Source organism: Panulirus ornatus, chromosome 9, assembly GCF_036320965.1.
Source record: "Panulirus ornatus isolate Po-2019 chromosome 9, ASM3632096v1, whole genome shotgun sequence".
Classification (NCBI taxonomy): Eukaryota; Metazoa; Arthropoda; class Malacostraca; order Decapoda; family Palinuridae; genus Panulirus; species Panulirus ornatus.
In genome coordinates this window covers 50,084,982-50,102,028 of record NC_092232.1, presented here as the reverse complement: position 1 = coordinate 50,102,028, position 17,047 = coordinate 50,084,982, and positions in this window count along the sequence as shown.

The following is a 17,047-nucleotide window of genomic DNA, read 5'->3' as shown; positions in this document are numbered from 1 at the left end:
AAGACTTTGATATATTACCTACGAACTAAGGCATCGCCTCAGCTTTCAGTCTGATGGGCCTGGCCCCCTCCTGATCCCTCGTGTCTCCAAGGATTAGACGTCTATGAACCTGTTTCACAAAAGCCATTCGGGTTTTAGGCATGACCTCATGTGACTCAGTTTATTTGGTCGATTTTATCAAATATTCGTAAGGTAACCATGGCTCAGTGTATGTGTCTCAGTGTGGTAAGTGTGAGGATGGAGGGTGGAGGAGGGTAGAGGAACCTGGCGATGGAGGAACGAGACCAGATAGATCGTGGAAGAGGAAGTAGACAGTGAACTTAAAAACCAAAGCTTGGGGACCGGGGTTCATCCTCTGTTAAAAAATGGTAGAGAGATCGTAACACCCTGGTCAACCCTCACTTACACTCTATTACACTCGCACCTACCCCCTTAACACCCTGGTCCTTCCTCACCAACACTCTACACTCGCACACACCCTGGTCCTCCCTCACCAACACCGTGCTACACTCACACCTACCCCCTGAACACCCTGGTCCTTCCTCACCCACACCCTACTACACTCACACCTACCCCCTGAACACCCTGGTCCTTCCTCACCAACACCCTGCTACACTCACACCTACCCCCTGAACACCCTGGTCCTTCCTCACCAACACTCTACACTCGCACACACCCTGGTCCTCCCTCACCCACACCCTACTACACTCACACCTACCCCCTGAACACCCTGGTCCTCCCTCACCAACACTCTACACTCGCACACACCCTGGTCCTCCCTCACCAACACTCTACACTCGCATCAACCACTATATCCTTATCTCTCCTGTGTCTCCCGCCTCAGAGAGACACAAACTGTCTCTCCACATCATCTCGTCTTGTTGCTCCACCTCCTCCTCCTCCTCCTCCACCTCCTCCTCCTCCACCCCCGTGTTATCTCTCCAGCCCAACACCATGGCATACCCCCAAAGCGACGTCCACCTGAACACCTTTGCATTATCTCTTATCAGTGTTTCACTGATAAGGACTCCAGATCTTAGGGAGATGGTTGGCTCGGCTTTAACAGTTATCTGAATTGGTCATTGTGATGACATAGACTTTGCGTCACTGATGCGTCACCGCTGCGTCACTGGTGCGTCACGGTGGAAACTCAGCTGCAAAGCTGAGGTGTTTATATATTCGTCTTTGTCTTCAAGTTTTCCTTCAAACTGGCAAGTCGAAAAGGGAGAGAGCGCACACACACACACACACACACACACACACACACACACACACACACACACACACACACACACACACACGTGATTACACTCCTCTCGAGCTGATGAACGAACTGGCTCGGGTGGATCATGAACAAAGGCCTGAAGGAAAAAAAAAAGAAAAAGAAAAAATGAAAACTTATGGATAGGCTAGGATAGTCCCCCCTCCCCCCCTCCCCCCCCCCCAACTCCGTCTAGCCTCTCACCTCCCAGAGAGTTGACTGGCCAGGGGAAATGGCCCTTGTGTTAACGACCCTTAACTTTAACCCCTTCCTTGTTCTGCGAGACCTCCTCTCTCCCTCCACTGGTGATTGCAGGTCAGCGCTGGCAAATAGCATCTCACGCTACACTCGACCTACCATCACGAAGCAAGGGTGAGGATACACCGCTATTCATAGCGACGTCTTGGTTATTACGCAACCTCCCTCCCCCAACGCTATAACCGTCTTTCTGTTGTAGTTTAGCGGGTAATGCGTAACTTAGCGGGTAATGCGTGAATTAGCGGGTAATGCGTAACTTAGCGGGTAATGCGTAATTCAGCGAGTACTGCGTAAATTAGCGGGTCATGCATAAATTACCGGGTAATGCGTAACTTAGCGATTAATGCGTAACTTAGCGGGTAATGCGTGAATTAGCGGGTAATGCATAACTTAGCGACTAATGCGTAACTTAGCGGGTAATGCGTAACTTAGCGATTAATGCGTAACTTAGCGGGTAATGCGTGAATTAGCGGGTAATGCGTAACTTGGCGGGTAATGCGTAACTGGGCGAGCGAATCTGACTTGGGAAAAAGGGAGAGGAGGAGGAAGGTGGGGGAGGGGAGTGTTACCTCCCTCTGCTTAGCACACTCATGGCCCACGCGATCGTAAAGAAACCCGACGGATAGCACTGTCTTCGCCCGAGCGATGATAAGGGTGATAAGAAGAAGAACCCGCTGGTCACGTCGGGTGTAATCAGTGACTCTGATAACGAGATAAGGAGATAACGAACTCCCACCAGCGACTGCTCGTCCTAGCCACACGGACGCTGATGTCAAGGGTGGACGCAGGAAGGGGAATTGCAAGGTCGCTACCAGCACAACCCAGGGAGAGGGAGAGAGAGAGAGCGAGTCTCTCTCTCTCTCTCTCTCTCTCTCTCTCTCTCTCTCTCTCTCTCTCTACTCCTCTGTCTTCGTGTTACAACGCTGTTGTCTTCCTTGTGACGTCTGTGTCACACTCAGGGTGTTACACCAGTGTTGTCTCTCCCTTGTTACGTCTGTGTCACACTCAGGGTGTTACACTAGTGTTGTCTCCCTTGTTACGTCTGTGTCACAGTCAGGGTGTTACACTAGTGTTATCTCCCTTGTTACGTCTGTGTCACAGTCAGGGTGTTACACTAGTGTTGTCTCTCCCTTGTTAAGTCTGTGTCACACTCAGGGTGTTACACCAGTGTTGTCTCCCTTGTAGCGTCTGTGTCACACTCAAGGTGTTACACCAGCGCTGTCTCCCTTGTAACGTCTGTGTCACACTCAGGCTGTTACACCAGTGCTGTCTCCCTTGTTATGTCTGTGTCACATCCAGGGTGTTACACCAGTGTTACCTCCCTTGTTACACCCGTGACACTTGAAGGGTTTCACGTCGTCCTCTGCAACCGTAACAACTGGTTATGATAATTACTATCATCACTTATCATTATCATTTTTGTCACCATCATTATCATTATTTTCATTATCATAATTTACCCTGTTGCTATCCAACCCCATAAGCCCATTTTGGGTCGTCTACAGCTTCAAGTCTGCGCTTCACCCAGGAGTAGGGTAATGTGGTCATCTTTGAAGCGAGAAAAAAACCCATTGTAACTGTACTCCTTTCCGTCCATTGATGATCGATGAAATGGGTACCTAGCTTAGACTAGGGTAGAGAGAGAGAGAGAGAGAGAGAGAGAGAGAGAGAGAGAGAGAGAGAGAGAGAGAGAGAGAGAGAGCCGTCTCGCTGACATAACGTAATCATACCATTAATTCACATTGCCATTACAGGAAGCAACAGCTTACGCGTTCTCTCCACCGGGCAACGCTTATCTTAAAGCTACGGGAAAAGCTTTACCCAGGGATCAAAGCTTACGAGTTGTTTACCTGCACGCGGGCGCTGCGCACGCACGCATGCGCTCGGGGGTCGTGTCTACGGCCAGTGTGCGCGTGCGTACACGCGATGAAGCAGTTGTCTTGAACAGGATGGGCGGGGTATGGGTGTCGATTTACCTCCAAGACACACACCATCCTGGCAGTCCTGTGTCACGCCCTTCTGTCTCCCTCCTCCTGGGGCGACAGGTCATGGCTCTACCATCTACAGTTTACGTTGGCAGTGAGGCAGGTCCTGACCCGGGTCACTGACACGCTGGTGGTGTGGACGACCTCATGACCCCGCCTCACCTACCTGCTGCTGGTGGTGTGGACGACGACCTCATGACCCCGCCCTCACCTACCTGCTGGTGGTGGTGACGACGACCTCATGACCCCGCCCTCACCTACCTGCTGGTGGTGTGGACGACCTCTTGACCCCGCCTCACCTACCTGCTGGTGGTGTGGACGACCTCATGACCCCGCCTCACCAACCTGCTGGTGGTGTGGACGGACGACCTGCTAGCGACGTCTGCAGGTCGTCAGCAAGGCGTCGGGACGTCAGCACACTCCAGGTCACCTGATGTCAGCCGACAGCAGCCAAGGGCCTCATCCTCCTCGTGTAACCTGAGTCTGGTGGTTGTCGCTCCCTTCGTCGTCTTGGTGATTGAGTCGTCTCCTCTTTGACCCGGCCAGTGCTCCTTCAGGAGGACCAAACTTCATAAGATGATCAAAGACACAAACTTCAGCATTACGACTTCAGAATCAGTCTTCGTTTGTCTGAATTTCCATAATCTCCCGTAGTAGCATTTGGTAACACCTTTTGAGTATCAGTTTAGCAAGTTATATATACATTGGGTAACTGGTTTCCCCTTTCTTGGTTTGGAACACCCGTTGAGACAGAAGGGAGCTTGTAGACTTGAAGACACACACACAAAAACCTTCGTTGTAGTGTATCCATCGCTTGTGTACTGGGCATTCTGACCTCTCCTCTCGGGCCCTATTACGGGTCACGCCCTTCTTATAGGTTTGGTTTACCCTCCCAGTTACGTCCTGATGGTGTGTTCTGCCTGAAAGACCTCCTGTGGTAGGCGCCTGTGGCGTGGCAACGATGGAAACCCAATATGATTAAGGGCGGCATGTGTGGCTGGCTTGGCGCCGGCGCACCGGGCCTTCCCCATCTGTGACCTGACCTGACCCGTGGCTCGTGGCGGCGGCTCCTCCACCTGGGCTCTTCAAATGGTCAGCCTCAGATCATTAAAGCTTGTGTGAATCCAGAGTTGTATAGGTGGGTCGCCCTTACAGGAGCTACCGCTGGGGACCAGAGGGATGTGGTGAGGTGAGCAGGTGTGTGTGTGTGTGTGTGTGTGTGTGGCGGAACAGGTGATCAGATATGATGGTAGTTAGCCCCCTCCAGAACATGGTGACGAGGTCGGGTCATTAACAACAGTCGGCCTTCCTGGTTTTGTTTCTGATCTGTATAGATAGATAGATAGGTAAATAGATAGATAGATTTACCCTAGCCTAAGCCAGGTACCCACTTTATCGATCCAACCCTTCGGGAGGATGAACATCTGGGTTGACAGTGGACCGACTGCCCTAACCAAGACTCGAACCTATTCACTCGACTCCAGGCGGCCCGTGAGTGCATCGTAGTCAGCAACGCTAACCCTTACACCACAGAGGTCCTTAAAGACTTGTAGTCTTGTTTGTGAAGAACTAGAACACAGGTGTTATATTCAATACCAGTTATAGTTAAATCTGTTAGGTTATTATTTACTTACGTACGTAATGAAATGTACGTAAACAGACATTAAGTCTCATGATGCTATAGGATGATGACATCCCTTGTGTCGCGAGGCTCACCTGGATTCTTTATGATGCACCTGGCCACCAACGCCAGAGGGAAGACTCGGGGGTCTTGTCCACTCGAAGTAAGTTCGTCTATGAGAGCCAAGTCCAAAGGCTGTGGCGACTTACCCCCTCACCTTCTGTTGGCTGTGGGCTTCCTCTCTCTCTCTCTCTCTCTCTCTCTCTCTCTCTCTCTCTCTCTCTCTCTCTCTCTCTCTCTCTCTCTCTCTCTCTCTCCCAGCCGCCCGTATGATAATATCCTCCTCGCCGCACTCAACTCACCGTCACAACTCATACCTATAAAACGGTAATGAAGTACAGTTTATCCACTCATTCCTGTCACCTTCAATCAGCTCTGCCCGTAACACGTGAAGGTGATGGCAGTCGAATGATAGCAACGCATCCATGACTCCAGTGTGTGTGTGTGTGTGTGTGTGTGTGTGTGTGTGTGTGTGTGTGTGATCACCGCCATATGCTGGTAGCACAGAAAACTGCGACACCACGTCCCCCTGTGACATTTTACGCAACTCACCTTGAAAGGCGAGTGCGCATGTACGGCTCCACCAGCTCCTCTGACGTACAACACCCCTCTCGTTGTACACCAGCTCCTTGCCAGCTCCCTAGAGAGAGAGAGAGAGGTGTGTGGAGAGTGAGAGAGCTGTAGATCCAGCACCCCAAAAGGTGCCAACTGAGATTGTTTGTACGTAGGTGTCTTGTCAGATCCGTGTCTGTCTCGGATGGTGTAGACGTCAGAGGTGTGGCACAATGCCAGACGCCTAACATGGCTGTGTATCTCTCCTGGTTCAGAGTGACCTCGAAGTGAAGAAATGGTCCGGGAAGGTGTTTACCTTTGCCCACTGCACCGGTCCTACGTAACGAAATGTGACGCCCTGAGACATGCGAACCGATACACTACTCCTTTCTGAGAGTGAGTGACTCTGCCTTGCATGACTCGAGAACACGTCTTTCCAACGTACCATTATCATGCGTCGTCGACAGACGTCGATCGTATTAGAAACCCCGCCAGAGTTGAGGGTCGACTGCCATACGTTCCCTCGCTGTCGAGTAGCGACCTCTGGCGAGGAGCGACTGTCACGCCGATCATGTCATTGACTGCTGGCATCGACGACCCACCACTGCTACTGCTGCTGCTGCTACTGCTGCTACTGCTACTGCTGCTACTACTGCTAATGCTGCTACTGTTGCTACTACTGCTAATGCTACTGCTACTACTGCTACTGCTGCTACTACTGCTGCTACTAGTGCTACTTCTGCTACTGCTGCTACTACTACTGTTGCTACTGTTACTGCTGCTCCTGTAGCTACTGCTGCTGCCTTGTTGTTGGGGTATCTACGAGTGCCTCGTAGATGTAGGGTCCTTCCTTCCGTAAACCCACGAAGTGACTTGCTACGCGTTCTTCAGCGGTTTGGTGGTGGGTGGTAGGTGGTGTTGGCTGCTGATGCCGCTCCATTCCTCACTCCGGAACAGGAACGGAGGGAAGATGATGGAAGGGAAGGATGTAACGGGAATGCCATATGCACATTGTAGATTGCTAAGGGCCGCTTGGTGTTACTGTATTATCCTGTATGTTTCAGTCGTGAGCCAGATACATTTTCTTTGTGCCATTATTGCTGACAGTGACCCAGGTGGACCTAAGCTCAAAGATGTGACCCAGGTGGACCTAAGCTTAAGGATGTGACCCAGGTGGACCTAAGCTTAAGGATGGGACCCAGGTGGACCTAAGCTTAAAGATGTGACCCAGGTGGACCTAAGCTTAAGGATGGGACCCAGGTGGACCTAAGCTTAAAGATGTGACCCAGGTGGACCTAAGCTTAAGGATGTGACCCAAGTGGACCTAAGCTTAAGGATGTGACCCAGGTGGACCTAAGCTTAAGGATGTGACCCAGGTGGACCTAAGCTTAAAGATGGGACCACTTCAGTGGCTGTTTATGACCAGTTATGAAGGTGAGTGTAGCCACATCTGACGCTTCCTGCGTTAATGCCATGCCTACTACTAGCTATGGCTACTGCTATGATAGCTTGTTCATAGCCATCGCATTGGAGTCTCACTGTGTTCACTGTGGCCAGGGTGATCAAAATGTCTTTATATATTCACGTGACTAAGAATACGGACCTTCGAGCATAAGAGTACGGACCTTCGAGCATATGAATACGGACCTTCGAGCATAAGAATAAGGACCTTCGAGCATAAGAATACGGACCTTCGAGCATAAGAATACGGACCTTCGAACATAAGAATACGGACCTTCGAGCATAAGAATACGGACCTTCGAGCATAAGAATACGGACCTTCGAGCATAAGAATACGGACCTTCGAGCATAAGAATACGGACCTTCGAGCATAAGAATACGGACCTTTGCGCATGTCTATGACTATGGCTCGCATTATGGCGTAGGTGTGTGGGTGTGTGCGTATGTATCTACGTCCACTGACTGAACCATAACGACCCTTGTCCGTATACCATAGAGTCTATAATACACCGACAAGGGGGTCGTTAGCTTGAGAATACTGTGTATAGAGGACAGGACAGAGCATGGTCCCCTCCGCCAGTGGTTTCATAGCCCAGTGTTGTTCTAATGGCTCTGAGGGAGATGTGGGGGTGTGTGTACGTGGGAGAGTTCACCTCCTGGAACAGACCCTAACCATGTAGATGGCTCGTTAGCTGGAAGGGTGGTAGAGAGACCATCTCCCTACTATAGTATAGGTCTGGTGGTGCTGGGGGCGTGACCCACGAACCCACCGAACCAGGTCGTTCGAGATTGGTCATCGGCAGTAAGGTCGGTCAGTCCAGGAGGAAGCTACCGGCTTGTTATATAGACTTCGACCTCAACTGACGAATGGAACTTATCCAGCGACCAGCTCGCGACCTGAGTTGACCAGGCCTTAGCCCAGAGCGCGCGCGCACGTCAATTTAAGCCATGGAAGATTAGAGAGTGTGTGTGTGTGTGTGTGTAGATGGATGGTTGACCTGTAATGACCTCCACGGTAGTTTTAGGATGGTTTGAACCAAGAGACGGATTGGTTGAAGACTTTTTTGGGGAGGGGAGAAAGCGGAGGGAAGAGGGGAGGAGAAGGTGGTCGGTGGTGGTCTGTCTCGTTTAAGCTGAAGCGGCAGTTGGTTAATTGCTGGGGGGGGGGGGGGCGGCAGGTGGCGAGGAGGGGGGGGTGTTGAACGAGGAGTCACAACATTGGCTGCTGACCTCCCACAACCAACAGCTGTTCTTTTAAAGTCGATCAAGGTCACGCTCGGTCAGAGAAGGGTCATCCAGGGATGTTCAGGGATTTGGACTATCTTGGACTTAATTCCCCCTCGACCATAGAGGTCATCATTGCTTGCCACTGGAGGTGGTTGGTAGCGTCGCTTGTGCTGTTTCTATGCCTCATTGCCTACAGTAATAATATCCACCAAATTGAATAGATACCAAAACCCCTCAGCAACTACGTCAGGATCCGACCTTACGAACGGTTATCCGCTGGGGCCAAAGTCCCTCGCCATCGGCTAGTGTGGTGGTGTGGGCCGCCCCCCGCCCCCCCTGATGGCCGTGACCTGGGATGACCTGGGGAGAGAGGAGGAGGAGGAGGAGGAGGAGGCAAGTGTTACTCGAAACGGTAACAAATAATCGCTCACCGTTACTATTAATAACGGTAGCGGGGGAGGAGGGCGCCCGGCAGCGGGGCACGGCGCGGGGGCGGAGGCGCGTGTTGGGTCTGCCGCTACGCCCCTGGATTTCGAATAAAGCGATTAAAATTGGGGCGATAAGACGAGCCCTTTGGAGGGGGGGGGGTTGTGGAAGACAATAGGCGGGAGCAAACAACATGGCGGAGGACAATATGGCGGCTGGGGGGGGGGGAGGGGGGGGGGGCGACACGTGGCGCGGGTGGGAGGAAAAACAGGTCACAAACACGACCCCGCCAGGAATAGGTCGCGTCTCGGTTGGGATTGTAACGCTCTGTGGCCAGAGTGGTAACAATGGTAACAACCCCAACAACACCCCTACAACCCCCCCCCACAACAACCCCCCTTTCACTACTCCTGGTTGTTAACATACAATTGTTGCTGACCAGAAGAACTTGTGTGTAAGTGCACACAGAACTACACACACACACAAGCACACACGTACACATGCATATACACAACACACACACACACACACACACACACACACACACACACACACACAAGCACACACGTACACATGCATATACACAACACACACACACACACACACACACACACACACACACACACACACATCACATAAATACAAACACAGACATAAAAGAGCATAGGACTCCCCCGTAACATAAAGACCAGAGGTCATTGTAATAATACAGGAGGACGAGCTTCAGCCAAGTCTGTGGGTCCTGAGGAACAGAAACGGAGAATAACTGACTGACACAGTGGAACAGAGAAACGTGAGAACACTGAAACAGAAGCACGAGGGGAAACTATATATATAGTGAAGCTGTAGACTGAATGATATACACTGTTAGAAACAGGATGGTTAGGGAATGTCTATGATTTAGTAGATGGGAAGGTTCGATACAGTGAGGAAGGAAGAGGCCAAGAGGGTATTTAGCATCATCTACATCTGGCAAAGACGGGAGGTTTGAGATTAAACTAGAGACGTGGAGGTCGAGCAAGAGATATTCTGCAGGAATCAGCCAGCTTACCAGCGAGTTTGTTGAGGAGCTAAGAGCAGTCAGGAGTGAGGCTGGAAGCTGGTGGACGTCAGTCGTTGAGGATTCTCTCGTACTGGAAGCTGACCGTATTCCAGACGAAGAGGATAGAGGGAAAGACTGGAAGATGACCATATTTCAGACGAAGAGGAGAGAGAGTCTGGAAGATGACCATATTCCAGACGAAAAGGATAGAGAGACGGGAAAGAGACCATATTCCAGACGAAAAGGATAGAGAGACTGGAAAGAGACCATTTTCCAGACGAAAAGGATAGAGAGACTGGAAAGAGACCATTTTCCAGACGAAAAGGATAGAGAGACTGGAAAGAGACCATATTCCAGACAAAGAGGATAGAGAGACTGGAAAGAGACCATATTCCAGACGAAAAGGATAGAGAGACTGGAAAGAGACCATATTCCAGACGAAGAGGATAGAGGGAAAGACTGGAAAGAGATCATATTCCAGACGAAAAGGATAGAGAGACTGGCAAGAGACCATATTCCAGACGAAGAGGATAGAGAGACTGGAAAGAGACCATATTCCAGACGAAGAGGCTAGAGAGAAAGACTGGAAGATGACCTTATTCCAGACGAAGAGGATAGAGAGACTGGCAGAAGACCATACTCCAGACAAAGACAATAGAGAGAAAGACTGGAAGACCATATTCCAGACGAAGAGGATAGAGAGACTGGAAAGAGACCATATTCCAGACGAAGAGGATAGAAAGTGGGGGAAGATGGTTGAGAGAAAAATAATACAATTTAAAAGATTAGCCAAGGCTTGTGTAGACGTGCAGTGCAGTTTCTTGAGACAGACGATACGAAAGAGAACTGGTGGATGTGATACTCAAAGCCTGAAGGTGGACGACTAATATATTGATCTTTTAAGACATACGAAGAAACTTACCGATCAAGAGGACAACAGCGATGGGGTGGGTCTTCACCACCAGAGGCTGTGGTACCCACCGAGGAGAGAGAGAGAGAGAGAGAGAGAGAGAGAGAGAGAGAGAAAGAGGATAAGGATCTCGTATACAGTCAAAAGCCACGAACGAGAGACGTCAAATGAGGCCAAGGGAACGGGACAGCCACGCCAGTACCTGAGGAAGGTCAGGAATGTGAGGGAATGGGAATGTCAGATTGGAATTAATTGTATATAGAAAAAGATGTGGAGTTCCGAGGATCGAACCAGAGACGGTAGACCTGATGTTATGGTTGTGGTGGGAACAAAGACTTACTGAAGATACAAGATCTCACACGTCCTGCATGGAAGAACACGTTATAGCAAGGGAAGAGAGAAGAGTAAGGGGAAAGTTGATGAAAACCCTCTTAAGTTTTCGATACTAGTTTTGATGACGTTAATGACGCATTTGATAACGTCAACAAGGTGCATTTCTTTTTTTTCGAACGATGCAAAGACAGAATAACGAAAGACCATTACACGAAATTGAGCAGGGAATAGATTGGAAAAAATGTGAGGATTTTGTTTCTGTAGCATAGTGGATCAGTTGATCAGACTGAGTGATGACACTGTGAATGTGGACTTCATACAGGAGTTGAAAAAGTTGTATGGTAGTTGAGAATGTCCAACGAATGAGCCACGCGAGTGTAGAACTCCCTCCCTGGGCTGTGCAAATAGCTAATCTACACACACACACACACACACACACACGCCAAATGTACACATGCGTACACACAAATGACGTATGAATGTGTGAACACATATAACACCATATACATAGCACACATACATACGCAATACACATACGTACACAACACATATAGATAAGCAGGATATACACATATACACACAATACACGCATCGATATTTGCATTCACACTTACACACACACACACACGCACACCACCACCACCACCACACAATACATACATGAAAACCATACTTACACAAAACCATGATCACCAGCAATGGTGGTGCATTCTTCTCCATCACCAACACAGCCACCAAACCACGACCTAGGCTCTCACCACCAAAAAGACCCCTCACTTCCTCTCCCACTCTCACTACCTCTCCCACCATCACCACTACTCTCACCCCCTCTCTCTCCCTCACCACATGTCTGCTGGTGACATGGACCAGGGGCAGTGTAGAGGCATGGGGGATGGTGTGGGGCAGGTGGGTAGTGCTCCAATTATTTTGCTCTGGGAGCAGAGTGACCTCGGGACAATGGAGGTCAGGGGAGGTCGTCAGGCAGCGCGTGCCGGGGATGAGGGTCGAGGAGGAGGGGGGAGAAGCTGTTGGAGTGGGGCTTGGGAGTGGAAGGTGACATCCTCTCACCGTACTGGTCAAGAAGCCATCATCCACCGTCTTGTTATCTCGTTGTCTCTCTCACGAGCCAACTTTTATGGATTTCTGGTCTATAGTCTGGGTCCACTGCGGCTACTTCACACGTCCCTTCCTCGCTATACACACCCATCAGAGACTTATTAGACGTTCTTACTCACATATTACGTTCATCTGTTTCAGTTACAACCTTATACTATTGTCTTACGTTCATTTGTTTTAGTTACAACCTTATACTCACCTCTTACGTTCATCTGAGTTACAACCTTATATTCATGTCTTACGTTCATTTGTTTCAGCTACAACCTTATACTCTCATATTACGTTCATATGTTTCAGTTACAACCTTATACTCACGTCTTACGTTCATCTGTCTCAGTTACAACCTTATACTCACGTCTTACGTTCATCTGTCTCAGTTACAACCTTATATACTCACGTCTTACGTTCATCTGTCTCAGTTAAAGCATGTCTTTTTGGCTGTTTTGTTTGGCTTCTGTCGTCTTCTCGCTGCTGTCTCTCTCTCCCTCACCATACATTCTCCTCTCTCTCTCTCATAATTTCACTTCTCCTCTCTGCACGTCTTCCATGTGTATATATACATTACGTTTCGCTACCGTCAGTTTCCGTATTTTGCTTTCTTTCCTCCCACTGCCACATATATTTCCACATTCTCCTTTCTTTATCCCAGCCTCATGTGCAGGGTCAAGGGTCATTTGCCCTCAACTCCTGACCGAAACGTTTGCTCTCTGGCTCCCGTAGACGAGGTGCATTTGGCTCCCTGTTGGCCAAGTCTCACAGGAGAATTAAAATGTCTGACTTCGTATATATCACTAATATTCCTAAGATGAATCGATGGAAAGTTGTTTCCAATTACTTTATAAATAATTTGAATATTCCCAGATCGCCAGAAGGGGTAGAAAGGTTCTAGATAAACTCGTAATTAAGTCTAATGACCCATTAAGATGTTTTATCCTGAGTGACAGACATTGCATTGTGGAAATTCCCTTTCGTAAACCCGGAGTGTGAGACTGTGTGGAGAGACACAGTGGCCCTAAAATCGATACATGTATTTCCCTTATTAACGGAACACACTACTTCCTCCTCACTCAGCACCCTCTTGCCCTCTCATTCCTCCCCCTCCTCAACACAGACTGCTTAGGGGTTATATAAAGCTTGTGTCACTTAGGGGTTATATAAAGCATGATGTCACTTAGAAGTTATATAAGCTTGATGTCACTTAGAAGGGTTATAAAAAGGTTGATGTCACTTAGAGGGTTATAAAAAGGTTGATGTCACTTAGAAGTTATATAAAGCTTGATGGTCACTTAGGGGTTATAAAAAGCTGATGTCACTTAGGGGTTATATCAAGCTGATGTCACTTAGGGGTTATATAAACCTTGATGTCACTTAGAAGTTATATAAAGCGTGATGTCACTTAGGGGTTATATAAACCTTGATGTCACTTAGAAGTTATATAAAGCTTGAGTCACTTAGAAGTTATATAAAGCTTGATGTCAACTTAGGGGGTTATATTAAGCTTGATGTCACTTAGGGGTTAAATAAAGCTTGATGTCACTTAGAAGGGTTATAAAAAGCTGATGTCACTTAGAAGTTATATAAAGCTTGAGTCACTTAGGGGTTATATAAAGCTTGATTCACTTAGGGGTTATAAAAAGCTGATGTCACTTAGAAGGGTTATAAAAAGTTGATGTCACTTAGAGGGTTATAAAAAGGTTGATGTCACTTAGAAGTTATATAAAGCTTGAATGTCACTTAGGGGTTAATATAAAGCTTGATGGTCACTTAGAAGTTATATAAAGCTTGAGTCACTTAGGGGTTTATAAAGCTTGATGTCCACTTAGGGGTTATAAAAAGCTGATGTCACTTAGGGGTTATATAAACTTGATGTCACTTAGAAGGGTTATAAAAAGTTGATGTCACTTAGGCGTTATACTAAGCTTGATGTCACTTAGGTTATATAAAGCTTGTGTCACTTAGGGGTTATATAAACCTTGATGTCACTTAGAAGTTATATAAAGCTTGATGTCAACTTAGGGGGTTATATAAACTTGATGTCACTTAGGGGTTATAATAAAGCTTGATGTCACTAGGGGTTATATAAACTTGATGTCACTTAGGGGTTATAATAAAGCTTGATGTCCACTTAGAAGTTATATAAAGCTTGATGACACTTAGGGGTTATATAAACTTGATGTCACTTAGGGTTATATAAAGCTTGATGTCCACTTAGAAGTTATATAAAGCTTGATGTCACTTAGGGGTTATAAAAAGCTGATGTCACTTAGAAGGGTTATAAAAAGGTTGATGTCACTTAGGGTTATATCAAGCTTGATGTCACTTAGGCGTTATATCAAGCTTGATGTCCACTTAGAAGTTATATAAAGCTTGATGTCCACTTAGGGGTTATATAAACCTTGATGTCACTTAGGCGTTATATCAAGCTTGATGTCACTTAGGCGTTATATCAAGCTTGATGTCCACTTAGGGTTATATCAAGCTGATGTCACTTAGAAGGGTTATAAAAAGTTGATGTCACTTAGGGGTTATATAAAGCTTGTGTCACTTAGGGGTTTATAAAGCTTGATGTCCACTTAGGGTTATATTAAGCTTGGATGTCACTTAGAAGGTTATAAAAAGGTTGATGTCACTAGGGGTTATATAAAGCTGATGTCACTTAGGGGTTATATAAAGCTTGGATGTCACTTAGGGGTTATATCAAGCTGATGTCACTTAGGGGTTATATAAAGCTTGGATGTCACTTAGGGGTTATATAAAGTTGATGTCACTTAGGCGTTATACTAAGCTTGATGTCACTTAGGCGTTATATCAAGCTTGATGTCACTTAGGCGTTATATCAAGCTTGATGTCACTTAGAAGTTATATAAAGCTTGGATGTCACTTAGGGGTTATATTAAGCTTGATGTCCACTTAGGGGTTATATCAAGCTTGATGTCACTTAGGGGTTATATAAAGCTTGATGTCACTTAGGGGTTATATAAAGCTTGATGTCACTTAGGGGTTATATAAAGCTTGATGTCACTTAGGGTTATATAAAGCTTGATGTCACTTAGGGGTTATATAAAGCTTGATGTCACTTAGGGGTTATATTAAGCTTGATGTCACTTAGAGGGTTATAAAAAGGTTGATGTCACTTAGGGGTTATATTAAGCTTGATGTCACTTAGGGGTTATATAAAGCTTGATGTCACTTAGGGGTTATATAAAGCTTGATGTCACTTAGGGGTTATATAAAGCTTGATGTCACTTAGGGGTTATATAAAGCTTGATGTCACTTAGGGGTTATATAAAGCTTGATGTCACTTAGGGGTTATATAAAGCTTGATGTCACTTAGGGGTTATATTAAGCTTGATGTCACTTAGGGGTTATATAAAGCTTGATGTCACTTAGGGGTTATATAAAGCTTGATGTCACTTAGGGGTTATATAAAGCTTGATGTCACTTAGAGGGTTATAAAAAGGTTGATGTCACTTAGGGGTTATATAAAGCTTGATGTCACTTAGGGGTTATATAAAGCTTGATGTCACTTAGGCGTTATATTAAGCTTGATGTCACTTAGGGGTTATATAAAGCTTGATGTCACTTAGGGGTTATATTAAGCTTGATGTCACTTAGAAGGGTTATAAAAAGGTTGATGTCACTTAGGGGTTATATAAAGCTTGATGTCACTTAGGGGTTATATAAAGCTTGATGTCACTTAGAAGGGTTATAAAAAGCTTGATGTCACTTAGGGGTTATATTAAGCTTGATGTCACTTAGGGGTTATATAAAGCTTGATGTCACTTAGAAGTTATATAAAGCTTGATGTCACTTAGGGGTTATATAAAGCTTGATGTCACTTAGGGGTTATATTAAGCTTGATGTCACTTAGGGGTTATATAAAGCTTGATGTCACTTAGGGGTTATATAAAGCTTGATGTCACTTAGGGGTTATACTAAGCTTGATGTCACTTGGGCGTTATATCAAGCTTGATGTCACTTAGGGGTTATATTAAGCTTGATGTCACTTAGGGGTTATATAAACCTTGATGTCACTTAGGGGTTATATCAAGCTTGATGTCACTTAGAAGGGTTATAAAAAGGTTGATGTCACTTAGGGGTTATATTAAGCTTGATGTCACTTAGGGGTTATATAAAGCTTGATGTCACTTAGGGGTTATATAAAGCTTGATGTCACTTAGGGGTTATATAAAGCTTGATGTCACTTAGGGGTTATATCAAGCTTGATGTCACTTAGAAGGGTTATAAAAAGGTTGATGTCACTTAGGGGTTATATTAAGCTCGATGTCACTTAGGGGTTATATAAAGCTTGATGTCACTTAGAAGGGTTATAAAAAGGTTGATGTCACTTAGGGGTTATATAAAGCTTGATGTCACTTAGAAGTTATATAAAGCTTGATGTCACTTAGGGGTTATATCAAGCTTGATGTCACTTAGAAGTTATATAAAGCTTGATGTCACTTAGGGGTTATATAAAGCTTGATGTCACTTAGGGGTTATATCAAGCTTGATGTCACTTAGAAGTTATATAAAGCTTGATGTCACTTAGGGGTTATATAAAGCTTGATGTCACTTAGAAGTTATATAAAGCTTGATGTCACTTAGGGGTTATATAAAGCTTGATGTCACTTAGAAGTTATATAAAGCTTGATGTCACTTAGGGGTTATATAAAGCTTGATGTCACTTAGGGGTTATACTAAGCTTGATGTCACTTAGGCGTTATATCAAGCTTGATGTCACTTAGAAGTTATATAAAGCTTGATGTCACTTAGGGGTTATATAAAGCTTGATGTC